General features: G+C 35.5%; 1 protein-coding gene across 1 annotated transcript in view; it reads right to left on the bottom strand.

Annotated features, from left to right (window-relative positions):
- CDH11 (cadherin 11) overlaps window positions 1–22,781 on the bottom strand; it is a 79,004-nt gene that overhangs the window by 28,735 nt on the left and 27,488 nt on the right. Inside the window, exon 2 of the mRNA XM_062007241.1 lies at window positions 11,586–11,716. The gene's annotated coding sequence lies outside the window, so the exon portion shown is untranslated. The remainder of the gene's footprint in view (window positions 1–11,585; window positions 11,717–22,781) is intronic.

Genomic DNA, 22,781 nt, shown 5'->3' with positions numbered 1-22,781 from the left:
TCACAGGACTTTTGCTCTACACCCTTCATCAGCTTCATTGCCTATCTCTGGACACAATCCAGAACCCAGTATCTTCTGTGATACCTTGTTGTAAGTAGTCAACGTGTCCAGCAAGTCAATGGAGGTTCTCCTCCCTCTCTACTCTACCCTGATAAGGCCACATCTAGAGTTTTGTGTCCAGTTCTGTGCTCCCCAGTTCAAGACAGACAAGGAATCTCTGGAGAGCATCTCTCTTACAAGAAAAGGCTGAGAGACCTGGAGCTGTTTAGCCTGGAGAAGACTGAGGGAGGATCTTATCAATACTTATATCTTAATGGCAGGTATTAAGAGGATGAGGTCAGTCTTTTTTCTGTGACAGGACAAGTGGTAATGAACACAAGCTGGAACATAAGAAGTTCTACTTCAACACAAGGAAAGAATTCTTTCCTGTGAATGTGAGGGAGCCCTGGCACAGGCTGCCCAGAGAGTATGTGGAGTCTCCTTCTCTGGTGATTTTCAAACCCATCTGGATGCGTTCCTGTGACCGAGGTGAATCTGTTTTAGCAGAGGGTTGGACTGGATGATCTCTAGATGTCCCTTCCAAACCCCACCACTCTGTGATTCTGTAACTTAAAAAACAAAACACACAAAGGAAAGCATCACCTTCATTAGATACAACCTTCCCCATGGCTTCCTGTGCAGCCTGACCTGCTCTGCACACAAATCAGAAGAACTACCTGTATTTTCAGTATTCTAAAGCTACAAGTACAAAGACATAACTTCCAATATCATGATACAATACCAAAAATGGAACAAGAGGTGCTAAGGTGATGCAATTAGATGCTAAGCATATCAATAACACAAAAAAGACATGCTTGTCAGCTTGCAATTAATTTTTTTTTCATGAAAATCATACATTTGTAAGAAAGGGCAAATGATTCAGTATGTTTTGCATGAATATAATTCATTTTGAGTAAAACCTGTTCATTACATATTTCTAACTGATCATATGAAACACTAACACATTCCAGAGAATATGGATTGACACCATTTCGGACCTGTAATTAAAGATGATTATAACAAAATACTTCATTTTTGTTCTTCTGATAGAAACCATTAACAACAATAGTTTTAAAGCAGTGACTTGTTACAGTTGGAATGTTTGGTGTCATATCATGCAGAAAAGGCAAAATTGAAATACCATGACCACAGAAAGCTGGTCATGGGAAATTGGCAACAATGGTGTTATCCATAGCTGAAAATATAGCTATGAATCAGCTGTAATTATATTCTGGAAGTAGATAAAATAAAAAAAGCTATAAATACCTTTCAAAATAATTTCTCTAATGTTAACATAAAGTCTTGAGAGTGCAATAATCATGACTTATGGCATATATCTGCATCTTAGATCACCAGTATCTTTTTTTTTTAATCAATGAGAGGGCATATAAGTACTCAAGTGTGAATGAACATGTGTCCAGACAGTCAGGTAAAGCTTTAGCTTCCAAATCAGTAACAGTTTTGTCCCTAATGAAGACCAGTGAAGTGTTACTTAAAAATGGTCTTGTGGAAAAGAAAGAGGAAAACAACCAAACACTCAATAGAACCGCTAGATTAAGAACTATGTAATTTTTGTATGGAATGACCTTAATATGAGGCAAATACAGGAAAAATAGATTATATTGATAGAAGAAAAATAGAGGTCTATAATAATAACTAAAAGAATCAACATGCATATGTGTATACACACACACACACACGTATATATAAATGACTGAAAGCTTCAGTCAGAAGGATTAGGCATTCTTTTTCACATTAAATATACCCTTACATTCATCATATTTTATAACAAAATGTTCTTTTCAAAAAGTTACCAGGGTGATATCAGTACTTCAATCCAACCAATTTCCTTTGAAGTCTCCCATAATTGTAATTAAACAAATTGCTCTTGGAGTAATTATGGTTTTTTCTGGAAATGGATCTTTTAGGGTAAAGAAAGATGAGAGAGTGTTACCAAACATAATCTTTCTAAATAGATTGGTACTTGTTGTATTTATTGCAAGGATTGGAATAGTTAGAAACTTTGGACCTTTTTAAGGTTTTATAAAGGAAATGTTGACTTGACAGTTGAAATAAGAAACAAACTAAAATTACTACTGACAGTCCTGGGAGTGCATAGAGAAGGAAAATGGAAGTTGTGTCAATAGAAAGCTTTTAAAAACCATATGTGTTAAGCCCAAGAGAGCTAGTGTGAACTAGAAGCCCAAATTACCACGTTAGAAGCAAGTAGCTTGTGGACAAGATGAAGGTGACTGAAAGCCCAAGACTAATGGGCAAGTGTATTGTATAAAATGGCATTCTCCATGTGAGCACAAATACATCATGTCTGCAAGAGCAAAAGGCTTTGGAGACTGGGTTACTATAGTTCTATTAAGAAGGTTCTGTGTACAGCAATTTATCAGATCAAATACCTCTCATCTCTGTGAATTTTATAGTCTTTGATACAGAGAAACAACGCTTTCACTGTTCCAAGTAATTTCCAAACACATAACTTTTTTCCACTGCACTTTTTCTCTTGCTTATAAGTCAGGATAAAACTGTTAGTTTCTCTGTGTTAAGTGTACTATGAATTTTCTTTGTTTTTTATCATATCAAGTTTTCTAAACTTTGCCAAAGATTCTTCTATTATTGTGGAAATTTGCCATATACCTGCTAAGCAAACGGTAGCATCATAGAATCATTTTGGTTGGAAAAGACCTTTAAGATCATCAACTGACTGAACCATCAGACTAGGCTGACATAACCCTCTGCCTTGTTCTGTGGTCTACTCTGGCACCTCAGATTCCACAGGATTTAAGTGCAATACTGATGCTTGCTGGTTTTTGCTCACATAACAAAGAATCTGGAGTTTTTAATTTAAAAGCCTACGCAGAACTTCAGTGCATATGTTTTTGTTATTTGTGGATAGTGCTAAATACTCTCATCTTTCATTTTCCTTTAAATATTTTTGGTAAATAATATAAGGTTGTATAAGACTATCCCATATGGGTTATTATTTGAATTTGAAAATCTTTATGGTGTCTTTAAAATATGACATTCAAGGATAGTGACATGCTGCTCTTCTACAATGCTAACTCTTTTTTTTTTTGGCTCTTCAAAGATCAAAAGACAGTGTTTTCAGCTCAAAAACTTGCAAGAGTGAGAAAAAGGAAAATGAATTATTTGGTACCATTTGTACTTCACCTACAATCAAAAATAGCTTCCCTTGAAATCCAGTGGTCAGAGAGAATAAAGCACCAGACAGGCACCAGCTGGAGAAACTGAATCCGGGGACTCATCCAAGAACTGGAAACATCTTTCTGAACAGACAGACATATTTCTTGTTCAAATATAATGGCTGTCAGGCTAAACATTGCCTTAAAAAGCTCTATGGGATTTTTGTAAAAAATTCTTTGTGCAAATTTTGTCAACTTCTTCTGGATTAAGCTTCAGCAAGTGAACTTGGAATCAGATCTAATGAATGATACATATATATCATGAGCAGGAAAGATTCATGAAAGTCATACAGAGGCACTTACACTATGCTATGTTTAAATGCAGCCATAGCTAAACCCAACTATAATATGTGACAATAACTACTATGTAAGAATATGATTGCTAATATGGATATTTACTGAATGCCTACTAAATAATGGGGTTTAATTAAATTGTATAAAAAGTAATTTTCTACATGTAACATGAACTTGTTAAAATTTCAGAGCTTTGTAAGCCTGAACATGGCAGTACCATTGCTTGCAACACGGAAAAGGCTGTACATGAAGCTGAAAACACAGGCCTCAGGATCCACTAGGAATTGCTAGACTTCATCTGGACTAGTTTTGACCTGACTGGGGCTTGGTTACCAAATTTGTTTATTACCAAATTTGTTTGGGCTTTTTGCTTAGCTTTGGAAGACCATATTGCAATACAGCTGGTTTACAACATTCACTATTGCATATAGAATGGACTATCTATGACTATAATGAAGCATGGACAGGCATAAAAGGAGATTTGAAAGTCCAAGTAGAAGATGATAGTGGAGGCCTCAGGGCCATAAACTTCTCATCAAGGGTCTGCTACTGTCCATCGAACAAATGACACCATGAAAGCCATACAAGCTCTGTTTTAGGTAACACAGTAAAACTAGATGCAATGTGGAACTACAGACCAATGAAGAAACTGAAAGGTGTGGAGATGTGGGGCAAAAAAACCCCACAGAAATTACTCCAAGTGGATTCTAGAGAGAGGAGGAAAGAACCGTCCATCCCCATCCCTGCCTGAAGAGATCTGACGTACCATACTAATAGCAAGTGTGACAAAAGAGAAAAGGTAGATACTAGAAAGCTTGTGTGTATCACTTTAAACTGTACAAGAGCTCAACATGGGTGAACTAGTAATTCTTTGCTTAGGCTTTTAAGACTTTAGATCAGCAGTATATCCCTGGCTTTACATATATGTTTTGTTTCTTTGGCATAAGCAAGTTCCACCAGTTGTAAAGTCATGAATGGATGGAGAATTAAAGTAACCTAGTCTGAAATCTAGATGCAACACACTGGTAACTACTGACAGGCAAAGTAAGTCAGTTGAACAAAAAACAATGTTGTTAACCATGTGAGATTTCATGTTAAAGGAAATGGAGTCTGTGTTGAAAGGTGTTAACAGCATATGGGGAGCAGAAGCTATGTGGATAATGAATGGGCCAACAGAGCACCAGCCTCTGCTTAGGAGAGTTGGTTTTGACAGTTAGTAAGAAAGCTATTACCATTGTATTCTTTGCTGGGAAGTTTTCCCACTTAAACATTTAACTGATATTTATACTTGTTAAATGAAAGCACTTTTTAATCAAATCAAATCACTACAGATCTACAAAGAGAAAAAAAGTCATTGCATTTGATGTGAGGTTTCTTGAAAACACAACTATTGTACTATTCTGTTTATCCTGTAAGCAGCACAGCAGCAGTAACCACTGGTTCACTAGCTTTACTGTGAAACAGCACAACACATTCTTTGTTGAGTTTTCCTTGGATTGAATCATTGTGATTCACTGAAAGACTGATCCCTGTGATAGAGCTGTTCTCTCCTGTGTCTTATGCAGGGCAGAGAGGAGAGAAGACTGAAGCGGTATCTTTGGACATGTAAACATCAGAACATAGCAGTAAAGTCTGCAGTTAGTACCCAGTCTTGAAATTACAATCTCATTAGCGAGAGCTAAATGTTTCTGCATACACATTCACTTTAAAAATGAAGAGAAATCTTCTCTTTGACACGTTGCAACTCACACATGTTGCCTGCAGTGAAAGTATGGAAACAGCTCAGGAGGTTGAGGGACAGTCTTTTGGTTGGTTAGTTATTTTTGCTTCAGTGCAGCCTCAGTTCACAAAATATAGCTTATAAGCATGAAACTCAGTCAAGATAGCCAGGAGGCCTCTCAGAGTGAACAGACTTTTGAGGTTACATAATCTGGTTGGGGCTTTTCAAATTATTTTAAGGGGAATGAAGGGAGACTGGGAGGCCAAGTATCCAAGTTCTCTTGTAAATTAGGTAAAAACCTATAAAAGTATAAGGGGATCAGATCCCAAAATCATGACATTTCAGTATTTTAGGCTGTTGTTTCTAAAAGAAGATCATGTTCATAAACAGAACCAGAGAATACCCTGGAGGGTCAGTCCTGTATTTCATTCCAAACATTGTATTGGCTCAGACTTCCCCTTTTGGGCCTCTCCTGTTATCCAGTCAAATTCATTAGAAGGTTGTGGCTATCGGCCAAAAGAAATGGCTAATGCATCTCAGAACCCATATTCTTTGAAATATATTCTGAGAGAGGAATTTATAGCATTGCTATAATAAAACTCAGATTTCAACATTAAAGTATGTCTGTGTACTTGCCACACATATGAGACTTACACAGGAAATTTGAACCATGAAACCCTGAGGAAATTAGGAAAATATGCAGGAACATGTAGAAAGAGGCCATTAGGACTTGGTTACACCTTTAAGGACAACCTTAAGCAAGAGATAAATCACATACAATGTTGCACAGGTAGCAGCAATGGAGCTAAAAGAAATGTCATTGAATCACAAATACTTCATTTTTGTACAGTGAAGTACAGCAATTTTAGACTGGTCTAAAGTAGTTACTACCTGAGATAAGAAAATATGGGATTGAGTCCTGACACTGCCCTCCCTTCACCCCTCCGTGCCTCTGTCTGGCTTAGACAAGGTTAGGCTTTTGCTTTGATTTATCCATTTAATATATCCTATTCTATTATCGTTTGTATTATGTTTGTTGTTATGCATTCAAAGATTATTAAATAAGTGTTTTGCATCCCAAAAGAGTACATATTATTAATCTGCAGGAATTACAAAGCATTGCTTTTATAGATGAGAAATGGTATAGCTTTTTCCTGCAAAGGAACAGAAGCATAGACTTTGCCTAAAACCTTGGAACAAACCTTCATTTACGAGACAAGGGAATCATTTTTATTCCACTACATGAATTCAGTGGGCTGCCACAGGCCAGTCATAATCTGTTATTGTTTCCCTGCAACCTTGTACTATTAATTTTTCTTTTTAATGAACTGTCCAGTCTAGTTTAGCTATGGGAACTATGATGGAGCTGCAATATAAATGGTTTATGTCATGCCTTTGTCAAAAGGCTTTCCCCTACAGCACTAGAATGTAATTGAAAAGCCATTTTAAAATAAAGTAACTGAATGGTTGCAAATGCAAGTTGTCAGGAATAAAGTGGGAAAATCCTTTGCATTACATTAGATTTTACCAATGCAACTTGTGTGACTTTATTAGTGTTTATACAGATTAGTAAAGCCACATAAATTGCATATGTTTGCATGATTGTACTAGTAAGCACTCCTGAAAGATACTGAGGCTATTTTTAAGAAGTTTTTCTTCAATGGTGCCTAACAATGCCATTAGTTTGGTTAAATACCTCAAAATAATTAAATACACTAAATTCTGGTTTATTTGATATAGCATGCAGAACATGTCCATGTTTGAGACTGCAAACTAGCTTCCAAGAAGAATTCAAGTTTTTGTTGTTCATGAAATCTTGAATAGACAGAAATCTCTTTATATATATATATATGTTTCTTTTTTCTAGCTCTGACTGTGTGTGTTTGTTCCTGGAGCCACAACGTTGTATGTTCTAATAGATGCTATTATCATTATTATTACTATGAAAGCCCAAAGAGAGCAACTACAGAGACCATTTATAGTTAAAGCTGACAACAGTTTTCTCAATAAATTCCCATCACACATATTTCTGAAAGACTTGGATTTAGCTTTTGGTTCACATTTCGCATCCCTAAAATAACTATGGAAATTTTATCAGACGATTTTATCAGAACATAAATTTCATAACTAAATGCAAAATATTTGAAGTTGTTTTGATTCACAAGCAATTCGATTTTTAGTGAGTCTTTCAATCAGAGTATCAAACTTTTAATGTCTTTTTCTCACTTAACACCCAGTCTCTGCAGTTTGTGCAGTCTGTCTTTTGCTTAGGTAAGTCTTATTCCTTGGAAGAACTTCATGAGTTTCCTGTGACTTAGCCCATCCAAGCTGCTCCAGCTCACAGAGCAGAGCACACTGTAGCCCAAACAGAGCTGCAATTTCCCAGAAGGCTGGGGAAATACAGAGATAAGTATTTGATAACTCAGTTGTTTCACCATTTGAGCTAAAATAAACGTTTTGTTGCTGTGACTTGAATTTCAGTTGAGTTACAAGATAGTTGTTTCCAACAACACACTACACATTTCAATAGAGTCAATATTGTTTCAAGGCAACATTACGTCATATAAATAACTTTCTATAAAAAACAGATAAAATCTAGAATGTCCGTGTTAAATGGTATTGAGACTAAGAAATAGGGCATTGTGAACATATTTCCTCACTTGATGTCTTTTATAAGCCTTTGTAATTTATAACAAAATAATCACTCCTCTTTGGTATCTGATTGACCAAGATATACGTCTTAATAATTATTTTAACAATATTTCCAAAGGTGCTTATCCTCAAGCAAGTCTTGAAGAGCATTAACAAAGCAGAAGTAACAAACTCAGACTCCATCTCATATGTGAAATGAGACTGACACAAGCACACTGCACTTCTTAATATTTCCCTCTCAGGCTTTACTTTAAGAAGAACCTAAGGATTCAATGTACTTTGGAGCATCATCCTACTAAAATCAAAGCTTTTCTCCTCACATATGAGCCTATTTAATTTAGGCTACTAGTATATCTCCAAGAACATATGTAATAAACTAATCATGCATATACATTATACATTTGTTTTGCATTGTAGTTCTGTGGGTTGAAGTTGAAAATTCAAAAATTCTGGTCTTAAAACCTATATAAATGGCTACTTGTACTGAAGCAAAGGGACATGTGTAATTCAGGATAAAGCAGACAATTAGAGATCTAACACTCTACAGATATATTCAGATATGTAGGCCTCACTAAACCTGCCCTTAACTGTAATAAGACAGGGTGATTCTAAGTAACTGGAAGTTAATCTTTGCATATGGCATTTGTGCAGAAACAAAACTATACAGTGATTTCCTTCCAAGATCTACTTTGTATGTCAGGAATACCATGTTTTGCCCATTATAGTCTAGGCTTCCTATGTGAGAACTAAAAACAAATAAAAGAATATTAGATATAAAAGAGGCAAAGTATACATTATGCAATACTGATTCATGTACTCAGTAAGTGAACCTAAGTTTCTCATATAACATGAGAGAGATTTTTAAACACAGCACTACTCTTTTTTGGGGGTCCCATGGACATTTTATTAATAAATAATTATTTTCAGAGCAATATAATTCAGAAGAAATTTATGTGTTGCCTTACACATCCTCTAGAACTTCAGTATATAAAATCCAGGCAATATAAGAAGGAAATCTCTAGTCAGGATTTTCCCATTTAATGAAGTTACTGGCCATGGTCTGGTATGACTTAGCAGTCAAACCTATGTTATAGTTCCAATGAGTTCAGTAGTGGCTTTCCTCCTCTCTGTCCTGCTGTTCTTTGTTTCATTAACAATAGTTAAACATTAATATTTTACCTTCTCAACTGTTTGATTATCTAGATACTATAACAGGAAATTTGCATCCCTGAACAGGCACAGCTGGAAACAATTTAAGAAAGATCCTTCAAAAGAAGAGAAGAGAATTTAAGAAGCATATGGATGTCTTGGTTTACATGATAATCAACAAAAGCAGTGCTTGTTCCTCCTCTTTTGCAGGGAGGCACTTCACACTCTGACTAGAGGGAACCATCCCACAGTCACTCTACAGGAAGCTTTCTTTCAGAAATGATTTGCTTGAACTCTGAAATGCAAAAAAGTCTATGAAAATAGACACAACCGTTTCTCAGATAAAATATGATAAAAAACTTCAGTAGGGATTCAATTTGTTAAATTCACTTAGCTCATATACTAGTGAGAACAATGGGCCCTCAAATATCACTTAAATGTTATTCCTCACAGTCCTTTAAATCTACTTGGAAGTGGAGTTCTGGAGTCAAGAACAGGAAGAGCAAAAAGAGTCTTAAACTAAATCTTGAACTCAGATATAAGAAAATGCCAGAAAAGCAAACTGAAACGATGAGAAAATTTACATAACTGTGCATGGAAGAGACGCCGTCCTGGTCTGAGCTAGGACAGAGTTAATTTTCTCCCTCATATGGTGCTGCATTTTGGATTTAGCATGAGAATAACATTGATAACACACTGATAATTTTAGTTGTTGCTACATAGCACTTATCCTAAATCAAGGACTTTTCATTTTCCATGGTCTGCCAGCCAAGAGGTACACAAGAAGCTAGGAGGAAGCATGGCCAGAACAGAGAATCTGAACTAACTGAGGGGATATTTCATATCACAGAACATCATTGCAGTATAGAAACTGGGTGGAGACTGGCTGGGGATGAGTGTGATTGCTGCTTATGGACTGGCTGGGCATCGGCACACAAGTGGTGAAGCGATGGTATTGTGTATCACTTATCTTTCTTCTCTCTCTTTTTTATCTTCCTTTTCATTACTCTAATTATTATATTTTCTTCCAATTATTCATTTTTTCTTGTCTCAAGCCACAGGTTTTAATTTATTTTTTATTTTTGTCCCTATTCCACCAGTGTCAGGGAGAAGCAAGAGTGCGGTTGCATGGAGTTTAGTTGCTGACTGGGGTTAAACCATGACAGACACTCAGAGAAACAGAACACTTAACTAACTAAAGATAATTTTGCTATGTCTTCTTGATACCCATATATGAAAGATTCATCTAAATAAATGAATATTTCACTACATTATATTGAAAAGCTGTATTTGAAAAAGAACTGAGCATTGTTTGCAAAATTTGGCCATCATGTTTAGTGAATGACAGGATAAGAATCTCACATGCTGAGATACAACTCTTCCTAAGAAGCAAAGGAGCTTAACACATTGTCCACCTAAATTAAACTGAATGCTGTTAATACCACTGTCAAATACGCTCTGTTTCAGTCTGCAGTCTACCTTAACAAGTGAGGGGATACCATAAACATATATCCTATATAGCTGCGCACAAGGATGTTTAAGTATATGGCCCATTTGGCTGCCAGAAATAAGATTATCATTATTCAAGGACATTTCCACAGAAATTAAGCATCTGTCAAGCAGGACTTCAATGCACTGAATGTAAAAACTGTGAATGAGTCAGATAGACAAAGAGCTTTAATATCCTGGCTTTGTACTCTTGATCCTAGACAATTCAGATGGGATCATGCCTTTGTTTCTGTAAAAAATATAGTATTCACATATTTATCTATTATATTTAATCTGTTTCTGTGATAATTTTTTAAAAGCAAGATACTCCTGTAAGTGGACAGTTCTCATCTCTGTGGAATCACTGGTTTCAGTAACAGTACAATTGAAAGTCAGAGAAGATATGAAAAATTAAAAGCATGAGAGCAGCAGAAGTAACTATTTTTAGGTCTAGGGTTTCCCATATCACTCTGTTTCCACACTTTCTCTGAAGTCTAAAGGTCATCACTAAACTATTTTTCTAACCCAAGTCTGAGCACTTACATTAAGTTCAGTGGTAATGCACAAAATATTGAAGACATAAACCAAATACAGAATTAATCACTCACCCATGCAGGTCTAGAATAAGAAAAGTATGAATCTTTTTGACTGATAAAATCAAGTTTAAAACCTAAATATTGGAAATTTCTTACATTTCTGCTCTTCAGTGCTACATTGCTGTGAATTTTCAAGAGGTTCTCTGACTTTTTAAACAAGAAATTACAACAAATGGATCTTATCAAAACATACTTTAGAGATACAGTATGATCAGTGTCCCACAGAATCATCTTTCCTAAGTGACAATCAAGACCAATGGATAAACTCCCTGATCCATGTGAAAAACTGTCTGACAGCACACATCAAGTGAGGGATTAATCACTGAAGAAATGTTCCTTGTACAAATATTTTAGACTCTATCATAGAAACAAGAGACTATCTATATACACATCTCACACCACTCAGATAAAAAGTTCAGATGCACTACTTACCTTCACCCACTGGAAACTTGTTGCCAATTTATGTAGCATATTCCACACATTTCAAATGCCACTTAATGAGACTATGATGACAATGCAGATGTAAGCTTTCTGCTGACACTTATCCAGTACTTCAGCTCTGGCTGTAAAGAAAGAAAAGTTCATTTGAAATCCAATACAATGGTGGTACCATGATAAAAGAAAACTAAAGTGTAGCCTATAAGCTATCAGAGTAGCCTAAGGTAAGTTTGAAGACTAGCGGTTAAATAATATTTGTAATTCCAAGGAGAAAATTAATAACGAGCTTTTACCTTAACAGACTTACTATTGTAAGAATGTTCCCATAACTAAAATATCCTGGAGGCTGTATCAAAATTCCTTCACATCTTTTTCATTATCTCCTGAAAAAACAGAGTTCTATGGAAAAATCTGTTCTGGGAACATTATCCAACACAAGACACACTGCAGGGAAAAAAGTAACAGCTGCAGATACCATTAGCCAACAAGATGTGCTTTGAACATTTTTAAGTGTTCTAAAGGCATATTAGAAAATGTGTATTTTTACCATTATGATGGAAAAGGGAGTTTATTGTTTCAGTAAGTAGAACTACCACTACAGTAGGGGAAAGATATCTAGGATAAAACATTTGTAGTAAGAAAATTAGCAAGAGATTCCTCTGCCTGTAAGAAGTTGATCTATAGCTGTTTCAGTAGTTAAAATTCTTTGATAAACAGGATAATGATTAAACATACTGCATATAAAGGATATAGAAACAAAAATAAACCAGCTGAATCATTCCTTATGAGGAAAGGTAAGTCTTTTCTTGAATTTAAATTAGTAAGTTAAGAGTGCTCACAATTTCACAGAGCAGTTCCTCATCATCCTGTGTTTCTGACAATTTCCCACACCAGTAAAAAGTATAGTTAATATGACTGAATGCAACAGAAATACTGTGTGATCTGTTGTTATGTACTGATGTAGACACTGTATTTCTGATGCTCATTTGATATCTTGATAGACTCTTAAATGAGTACTGCATGTATTCTAGAACTAGGACTCATTCTGGCCAAGGAAATAGGACTAGATTACCCAGTCCTTTCAATTTATTCACAGAGAATTTCTGGGAAGAATTATTGCACAATAGCCTCTGTAATTTGGGTTGATACATAGAAATACCAACTTTCTACAGTATTTAACTGTTAAAGCTGTGTCATCTGTATCAATCTTCCATTTTCTATCCATTTTTCACCCCCATTAAAACAATTGCGTTTAATTGCAAAAAACAGCTCAGCAGCACAGGTCAAATTTCAAATTTGCTAACAAAAGTGTTGAGGAGACATCAACAGATAATGACTGAATATTATACATTCAGTATTGCGATATTACATAAATATATTTCACACTTATTCCATCAAAGGAAGAAATAAAGTCATGTGGCTTCTCTTGCCAGTAGTGACTACAGATACGTTGACTCACTGTTTAAAAACGTGATGATACATGTTCAAAAGAAACACATTCCTAGAAAGTGAATTTTGCTAATGTAAGCTCTACGAAGGAAGTTATGTTTTGTGTGATGACCAAGACACTAATATAGAAAGCATTTGCCTTATAAAAATATGCATGCAATGTATTTATGCAATTCGCTATGAAATACATACAGCATTTAAAAATCTGCTCATTTTGCAAGCAAATATATTTTTTAATAGAAGACCCTTTTGAACTACTTCACAATTCATGTGAATGAATGAAAAGAAAACCTAAAACTGGATAAACTTTCTCATTCTGATAATTTGTTCAATACCTTTACAAATGGAAACATCTTTACAGATGACTGCAGCTAAAGATTTCTTTTCGCCCAAGACATTTGAAGTTGCTTATGTAAGTATTTCTCAAAATACACTCTTACATATCCCTATGGTCTAATTTTCTTCAGATTTGTTTTTTTCTTTAAAAAGCAGAAATAGTTGATAATAGATACTATCAATCCCCAAACTGAGCTGCTATATTCGTGTGCATACATCTAACCACCAGTGAAGTGTCCATGTACATAACTGAACTATCAAGTAAAGGCTCTATTGTCTGGTTACACTGCATTTAGAGAAACATCAGAGGTTGCAAAACAATATAATTTATAGTACTAATTCCTATTTAAAGGAAATAAATCTTCATATTAACATCAAGCAAGAAGAGAGAAACTTGTTCAGATATCAGTTTTCATGAAGCACAAGACATAAGACTGCGGAATTGTTACTATCATACAAAAAATAGTTTAGCTAGTTAATTGATACATAGGTATCGGACTGCATGTTATGAGTTTATTTTCTTATTTTCTGTTGTGGTTGGATATAGCTTCAATAGTAAGGTTCTACTAACTCTCCAATCTTTACAAAAAGTAGAAAACCCTTTACAAAAAGGAGAAAAAAAATCTGATGTATTTACAGAAGGCTGTTTCAAAGTCCAATTATAATTACAAGAAAACTCAAAAAACCCCCATCCATTAAACAGTTTCAATGCTCCAAATAGATTTGACACAGTGGCACTTTAAATCAAATCTTCTCCAAGATTTTTTTTGGGTTTTGTAAAATAAGCCGTGGCTTCAGAGATGGTTTATACAAAGTGACAACTTGAACAATTTCGAAATGTTGCTAGTTAGAGGGGAAAAAACCCACCCAAATCCATTGTCACTATGGTAATTATTTCACAATGCTTGATGTTAAATGGGCAGTCCTGTGGCCTAAGAAGCAGCTGAATCCTGCATTGTCCATGCATGATAAAAAGATTTGAAAGTCTGAAAAGCAGAGGAACCGAATCTCACAGCTTCTTAGACTTCGCTCTGAAAGGGCCATTGTAACATCATCATAAATCCTGGGCTCCCCAGGCACTTGACAACTAAAGCAGTGGACAATAGAATTCTTGTGTTAAACAAAACACTCCTTGTCTGCCAAAGGGCTTATCTGCTTCATTTACAAATGTCTTTCATTGTACCAAAATAATTTGCTATTAGAAAAACTATTAGAAACAGAACTAAATAAATATTCACAGCTTTATGGTCTGTTTGGCAAAATGAATAAACTAGTACAATCAAGGAGCCTACCAAAATATGAGATTTAAATCAAAGAAACCCAAAACAACCACAAACATTTTTTTTTTTCTCTCTTCATTTTCCCCTTTCCTGTTTGCAGGGAATTACATGGAATAAACATTTGTCTTTAAAAAAATATTCCTAGGTACTTTACAGTTATTAAAAGGAATGAAAAATATTAGAAATCTGCAATGATGTCAGATTGGAGAAAAATTGCATCCAATGTGCTTTTACAGTTAAAAATTTCCAGAAGAGCAATTACAGAAATAAACTTGGGACCATATCTCAGACTTTAATCAAATAGAGACAAAATACTTAAAATCATGTAACAATTTAAACTGTGGATTTATAATTACATATAATTAGGTCCTTATTACTAAGAGATACAAAGACATCATGGATCAATTTGTGAAATGAAATGGTTGCCAGATTATTGCAACTTTTTAATCAATGAAAATTCTGGCAGCTATCACAGAAATCACTGAAAAAGACTAAAATATTCCAAATATATACATATGCAACTTCAAAAAGCATCTCTAACCTAGCTAGCACTCTGTTGCATCAGGTTTCCACATAAACAGTTATTTGATTACAATTTACTAGGAAAGTGCTTATAGAAAGACAACTTACACCATATACAATTATTAAGGGAAAACCCTACCAAAGTAGTTAAGCAAACAGTGCTGACCATGTTCAAGTGTTTGAGTAATATGTACAGCTGAATTAAAACCTGAAAAAGTTGAAACTTCTTGTCTATCAATCAAAACTTATTCAAATCCAATATGGAAACAATGTTTTACACAGACCGGGAAAATAGGTTGAGTGGCTGAACAGCTTTTTTTTCCCCACATCTAATTATTACAAGTCCACAAAACATAGAGGTATTTCTGACCTGCATATTAAACAGACATTCAAGAGACAGAACTAAATATTCAGAATGTAGACTATAAACCAAAATAATACTGTTAACATGCAAAAAAAAAAAGAGTTTAACGACATCTAAAATAAAAACAAAACAGGTTTAAGGTCACAATCGCAAGACTGAAATCCCAGATGTAGGACTATGTGAGTTTTGCATGGTTTTACCATGAATTTGCAGTTGGATCCTGCCCCACACAACTTAACCCTGGATCATTTCTAAAAATGAACAAAAGCACACTAAAACATCTCACCAATGAAAAACGTACCAATCAGTATAAAAATAAGAGGAAAGAGGCCTGAATTCAGACCTCCCGCATGCTAGCTGAGTATCTCTACTGTTTGGGTGCAGAGCTTCACCATTTTTTCTCACCTTCTCTCCTCAGTGAATAATTAACAGTTCTAAAGATATAGGTATAACTTCTGATTTAACATAAAGTTTATATTTGACTTCTTGTATGCCATTTTTTGATGTTTGCTATGCATGCCTCTCCCAAACTGCACTCCTTCTTGAAGCTGTATTATCTGTATAAATATAATTTGCATAAAGTTATTCTGATCATTTAGGCAATTCACAATTCAGGAATGTGTCTTTAACAAAATCTGTTTCCTGCCAGCTCTCATAGTTTTATTCTAGTTACTACAACATAACACACAACCACATCATATTTTTATATAGTCAGCAATCTCTATTTAGGTATTAAAAAAATGGATCTGCACCGAAGTTTAAGTCTCTAAGTGCAGAACAGCATTTAACCCTGCTAGGGAATATGTATTTGAGTGTCTTGACTAGGAGGGTAGTGTCCTTGGCTATATATAAATTGCTCTTGCAAGCTATTATCTTAGCGTCTAAATAAGCTTATGCTTGGAATCACCTTCCAGGAGAATCTATCTTTTTCCACTTACTACAGGCAGCTAAGTCAAGTAATATGAATCCTCACATACTGCAACAGATACAGCATCCCAAAATAATTTAGATGGGAAGACATCTATAGAGGTCATCTGGTCCAACTCCACCACTGAAAGCAGCACCAATTTCAAAGTTACTTTAGGTTATTAAGGCTGTTACTTCATTAATGTTAATAGCTAAAACTAGCAGCATGATCAAGGTCTCTGTGTGGACATCAATGCTTTAAGGGCTCTCCATCTCATGATGAAAGATAGTCACATTAAAAGCAATACAACAAAACAAAGGGCAAGAATTGCATCAGAAAGAATAAAAAGGCAATCTTGTTTAATCTGCCCCTTAAATATATTATGCAATTACAGGGTCTATTGGCAGGTCAGGGACAATGACTTTGATGACTGTCCACTTTTCAGGGTCTAGAGGAGATTTGCACTGCTGTGTATGTGCTCCCCAGAGTACCCGCAGTAGACCTAAGGTGTACCCTGTGCTGAGCAGCTGGTGATGAAGGACCACACATTTCCTCTGTTATTGACTTTCACCACCACAATACTTGAACACTTCAGATTATTTTTATTACCTCCTGGATCTGAGGTAGAAAGGTGTTAATATCTGTTTTCTACAGCACAGAGTTCAGTCCTGGAGGGGATCTAAGTTTTCAGTCCATGATTCACATAAGAAACCTCTCATAAAGTGCGGCTTGAAAAGAGATTTTGAACCAAACAGTTATGCCATCCTGTATCTCTCTCTGGAAGGAAAGAAGGACCTCTTCACCCAGAGGGATGCCTTGTGGAAGGCAGGAAGAAAAGGACAAAACCTAAGAACTGCAGAGAAGGTTTAACACAAAGTTTTGTTCAAAGCATGTAAACAACCTGCTTCTCTTTCTTATGAACTATTCCAATTTTACATTATACTCTCTCTGAAAATATTTTTCCTTGGTATTCCCATCGTTTTACCATGCTGCTGAGTGCTGACTAACATTCAGCAGGTTGCAATACCACAAGCAGGGAATCAGTGAGACTCACTTGTTCCAAATACTGTGCATTGAAAAGTAGTTGACTGTCCTGAATACTAAGCTGTTGGATGTGAGGCCATGAACAATAGCAGAAATTAACTAACTAAAAAGCAGAATAGCCGTACACTCTCAAGAGAGTCAAAAATACACCTTAATGCTTTTCAGAATATTAACAGACTGCAGACTAAAGCTCAAATCTCATCTGTCCAAGGCCAAATTAAACTGCAGTAAAAGAAAAGGTTCATATGGGCTCACAAGGAACGAATTAGCCTCTCTCAATAAAGCTTTTTACAGATCACATGAGATTCCAGGCCCTGTGCTCACCCAATATAATATGACTTTATTGGCTTCTTGCTTTTGGGTCACAAGTGCCTGAAGGTAGACAATAGAACCTTGAGGATAAAGTCTGTATTAATTAGCTTCATGCTGTTCCAGTCCCATCCTATCCAGGTACTAAGAATACAAGTGGATTTGGAGGCCTGAAGGCAGGTATGTTCTGTCATTTTAAATATCATAAATCAAACCCTCCATTTCAATGTTTCCAACTTCTCTGAGTTCCTTCTAAAACCTAAATTTAGAAAGAGGATCCACAACAAGTAGACACATACAAGCTTATATATATGCAAGTAACTAAATATTAATGAAAATACTTCATACAACTTTTCAATGCATAAACAAATATTTCCACATACCATACTGTATATAACTTTAATTCCCTGCATTTGGAAAAAGTCTTCCTCTAAAATCTTAACTTTGCTGTATAACAGATTAAGTTAAACATATGTTCTTGAACCACCACTAGTAAAACGCTCATACATATTCTCTCTTGTATAAACCTCTTATACATACAAAGCATAAAAAAACAGTTACTGCCATTGCAAGAGGCACATAGAGTTGTTTTAAATCCTTCTAAGTCATGCTGGAACTCAGCTTCCACAAGCAGCAGACGTCAGAGACAACTAGAGTGAGATCTTGTCATCATTAAATTATTTTTATGGCAAATTTTCCCTGCAGATCTTTCTTATTTGTTTCTTCCCTTCCTATTTTCATATCCACATTCTTTGTTGCTTTTCTACCACTAAACACAAATGTCCAGATCCTTTCTCTAGAGCAAAGCTATAGCAAAGACTATCTTCACTAGCATTTGGTGCTCTATTTATCTTATCTTTCTTAGCTGCCAATTTCAGTTGGCTGTTCTCTATTTCTTTCCTCTGGCTTTCTTCTGCTCTCTTTTATCAATCTCTTCTAGTGACCTGAAAAGAAAACCTAAAAATTGAGAGCCACTGAAGTATATGCTGAATGCCCCCATTAGTCAAGCTGCAGGGGACACTCAGCATAGAAAAAAAAATTCAACTAACCTTTCAAAAAATCTTTATATAAAATGTTCTACAAAATCATCCTGCTGGTTCCAGGTCCACTGGAGACACCCAAGAAAGAATAGTTCTGGGACATCACATACCAGAAAGGAGAATAGCTCAAAATTTGTTCAAGAGACTCGAGAGACAGAATTCTTTGGTCTTGAAGACATTTTTTCCTACCTTCTCCCTTTTATTAATAAATAGAGTTGTTCAAAGTCACCACAGAGATCTGATATTTCTGAATATCTGTGTGCCTTATTCAGCTCACTGAATACCTCTGTCATACCAGGAAGATACACGATTCATTCTGGGAAGCCTATTGCAAACCCAGTAATGTCTCTTCAAATGTGTAAAGCCTTTTTTAAAGTTTATTTCAGTCTTATTTCTGGACCAAATACACCTCTTTCTCTATTCATTCTCGTCCCAGACTCCCACAGGTCATAGCTTGTCTAGATCTAGGGAAGGTAGAAGGGAAAACGGATTGTAAACTCATTTTAGGTCAACCAAAAGGCATTCAGTCTCTTTTTTTCCTAGATGTCTTTTCCTCATTTCCTTTTGTGTTTTCTCTAAGGACATTACACAGTGGGCTTCTCTATCAAGGACAAGGCAATGTCAAGCATGTTCATTTGTCCATGAAAGTTTCTAAATGTTGACAAAGAATGCTTAAAAAATGAAGACAGATAAGCCAAATCTTACTGATTCCAAAACCAAGCCTCTTCTGAACAATACTAACTGATGGTTTGATACTATCCTCAACAGCATATATTTTTAAATAAATTATAATTAAAGATACATAAAAATATTAATGAGCAAGAATAGAACTTGGAAAATGTGCAAGCACTAAGAGCATTTCATGATGCCTAGTGTCCAGTTTTTACTGACAACTAATACAGCTTTCCAGCATTTTATCAGTGTTTATAGCAAGGATGACATGACTTTCCACCACCTATCATTACAGGATATTCCTCTCTAGGAATTACAATAAACTTCAAGTTTATTTATGGAGTCATTTTGTTGTTTGGTAACATGCCTACCTATCTGTTCCTGAGAGTAGAGACATAAACACAGATTTCTATTTCAGCTGCATCATGTAATGAAAATCTTGTAACACTGAAGTTCACGACCAAAAATTAAACAATATTCGACAATATTAATATTTAACATTTGTCTGCTATTTATTATGCCCCCCAAATACCACCGAGTCTTTAATTTTCTGTAGCGTAATTATTATAAGCTATGAGCAAGTGCATTATGAGGTTTCTACAAAACAATGATTGGGAAATAGAAATATGCATAACCAAATAATAACAGAGAGAGTGCTCTGCGTATTCAGGAGAAACTGCATAATTAGGAAAGAATTCCTACTGATACCAATGGGAGGTTTTGCCTGATAGAGATAGTCCTAGGTGCTATAAAAGGCATTGCTTAAAATAACAATAAATGAGCTCAAGTCCTATATTACTACTATCATCTAGTACACTCACATTAAAACACTCAGGAACATATATTTATGAAATAATAAAGATGATTAAAAAAAAAACCCCAACAAACCTCAAATAAATGAACAAAATGCTCCTGGCTGAATGAAAGTTGAGACATTATCTACCCTATCATAAATGATTTTAGAAATACAGCTACTCTCTTTGTTTCAATTGCTCTCTTTTGAGACTCAGACAGGAGTGCTCAATGTCAGTGTGTCCAGACAAAATGGAAGACAAAATCAAAGATAACTCTATAATAATGAAAGAAGTTGCTTTGTCAACCGTGCCAACTCCAGCAAAAGCATGGAAATGTTTATTTGCCAAAAGCTTACCTAAGATCATATAAGTGGAACAATTTTAATCAGAGAATCATAGAATGGTAGGGGTTGGAAGGGACCTTTAGAGATCAGCAGTATTTCTTTTTTTCCTTTTCAACTGAATTGGACAGGGATACAAGAATATTCAAGGCCATAATCGAAGTCTCCAGGGTGGTCTTTGGCAGATTTGCTATGAGCATCTACACAGTATATTGCTGGCAGATGTGAGCTTCTTCTGCCTAAGTTCCAAGCTGAGTTGAAGCTGAGTAAATGTGGTTAGAACAGCACACTGTGCCCAACCCACCAAGCCCTACTGCGAGCTGAGGCATGAGAACTTGTGATCAGACCTGCTAATTCAGATTTGGCACCATGATAAACATGTTTGTGTAGCTCCAGTGGGCTGAGATTCCATCTGCCAACAATAGACTTTGTTGACATGCCCTCTGCTCCTCAGCTACATCGCTAAACTGGAGATAATAATTAACGCCTGCAACTGAAAATGATGTTGTGAAGGTAAGTTAATTCACTCTCACAATGAATGTTAAGATGCTCTAAAACTAGAATCACATAGCTGTACAGTTATTACTTAAGGGAATAAATCTTTTTCCACGTCTATGCTATAGAACAGACAAAATAATGCCATATGCATACTTAATGTTCAATTTGATGAGCTCTCCATTTGGATGATATAAATAGACATTTACATCTTTGGTATTCAGGCTCATAAGACTTATGAGTATCGAACAACTCAATGTATCTAAACAAACCTGGTGTTTTGTTTTTAGAAAGTGTCAACATAGATGAGTTTTATGAAAATGAGGCACCTGATAGGTTTACCTAAGAGTGTGGACAACTTTGCTTCAATATCTTGATGATTCTCCAGTCAGTATTCACAGCAATTGTAATTAAAATATAGTCCTTTTTCACAGACAGTATTTTGCATGCTGAACTATGGCTGAACACTTCAGAAAATTAATTTGAGAGCTTTCAAATGACAATGACAAGTTTCCCCACTCCTTTTAAAAGAGAAATATAATTATTTATTCTGTCAATCTCATGCAAAATGTTCATTGTATTTGCATTGTTGTTTCCTTATTACTGTAACTGTAGTACACAGAGAGATACTATGAGGAATAAACCACAGATACTCCAATAAATGCTGGATTTCTCATTTTATATTTTGTATTTTGTTTATGCACTGGTTTTATGCTTTTGTTCTTCAGGGCACAGGAACTTCACCAAACACTTTTGCAAAAATAAACCTCAACAATCCCTCACATCAAGACAATTTTATGAGCAGTTACATAAATTACCTTCTAAAATACTTGTGTTATTGAGAAATACACAATGCTATAATTCAAAAGGTCAGGATTTCATGGTTTAAAACACTGCACATCTCTGAATATGGTACAATAGACTGAAACAAAAATAATCAAAGTTTCAGGTTTCAGAGCAAAACCCTGTGCTGTATGAAACAGATAAATTTAGTTGACAGCAGAGAAGCCCATACATCTGCACAGCATTAGAGTAAAACACTCTTTTTAAAGACACTGTAAGGTTGTCCACACACACACACTCGTACTCAGAGCACTGTGTAACTGAGTCAAGGTGCAGACATGTGCTGCTCTCCTCTTTTCTTGGTATATGGTAATCAATTCATTTACCCAAGCTTGAGTGGTGCAGGCATGGACTTTACAGCTTCTGGAAACACATAAACCTGCAAAGCTGTACTTTATGCTACACAGATATTACTAAGGGCCTTAGAAACAGGAGGCAAAATTGCATATAATCAGAATATGAGTCATAGACAGTTGGAAGTGGAGTTGTTGAGTTGTACTTTTTCCCTATAGATTTCTTTGTGTCCTGAGTTTCCAGTACTAAAGTTACTTCTTTCCAGTACAGAAATAATTTGAATTAACTGAAAATAATAATTGCAGGAAAGGATATTTGCAGGGAAAAAAAAAACCATCCAAAAACATCAAAGACATTTAAGAGCATACATTTTACTAAAAGTCTGAAGTTCTCCTATGATTAAATCACACAGACTTTGAAGTAACTTGTGATCCTGAGCATTTCAAGGTCCCCTCCCGTAACAGCAATCTGTGATGAAACTTAAGTGCAACTGCTCAGTA

The sequence above is a fragment of the Colius striatus genome, chromosome 14, assembly GCF_028858725.1.
Source record: "Colius striatus isolate bColStr4 chromosome 14, bColStr4.1.hap1, whole genome shotgun sequence".
Taxonomy (NCBI): domain Eukaryota; kingdom Metazoa; phylum Chordata; class Aves; order Coliiformes; family Coliidae; genus Colius; species Colius striatus.
The sequence above is the reverse complement of the archived record's forward strand: the minus strand, read 5'-3'. Positions and strand labels throughout refer to the sequence as shown.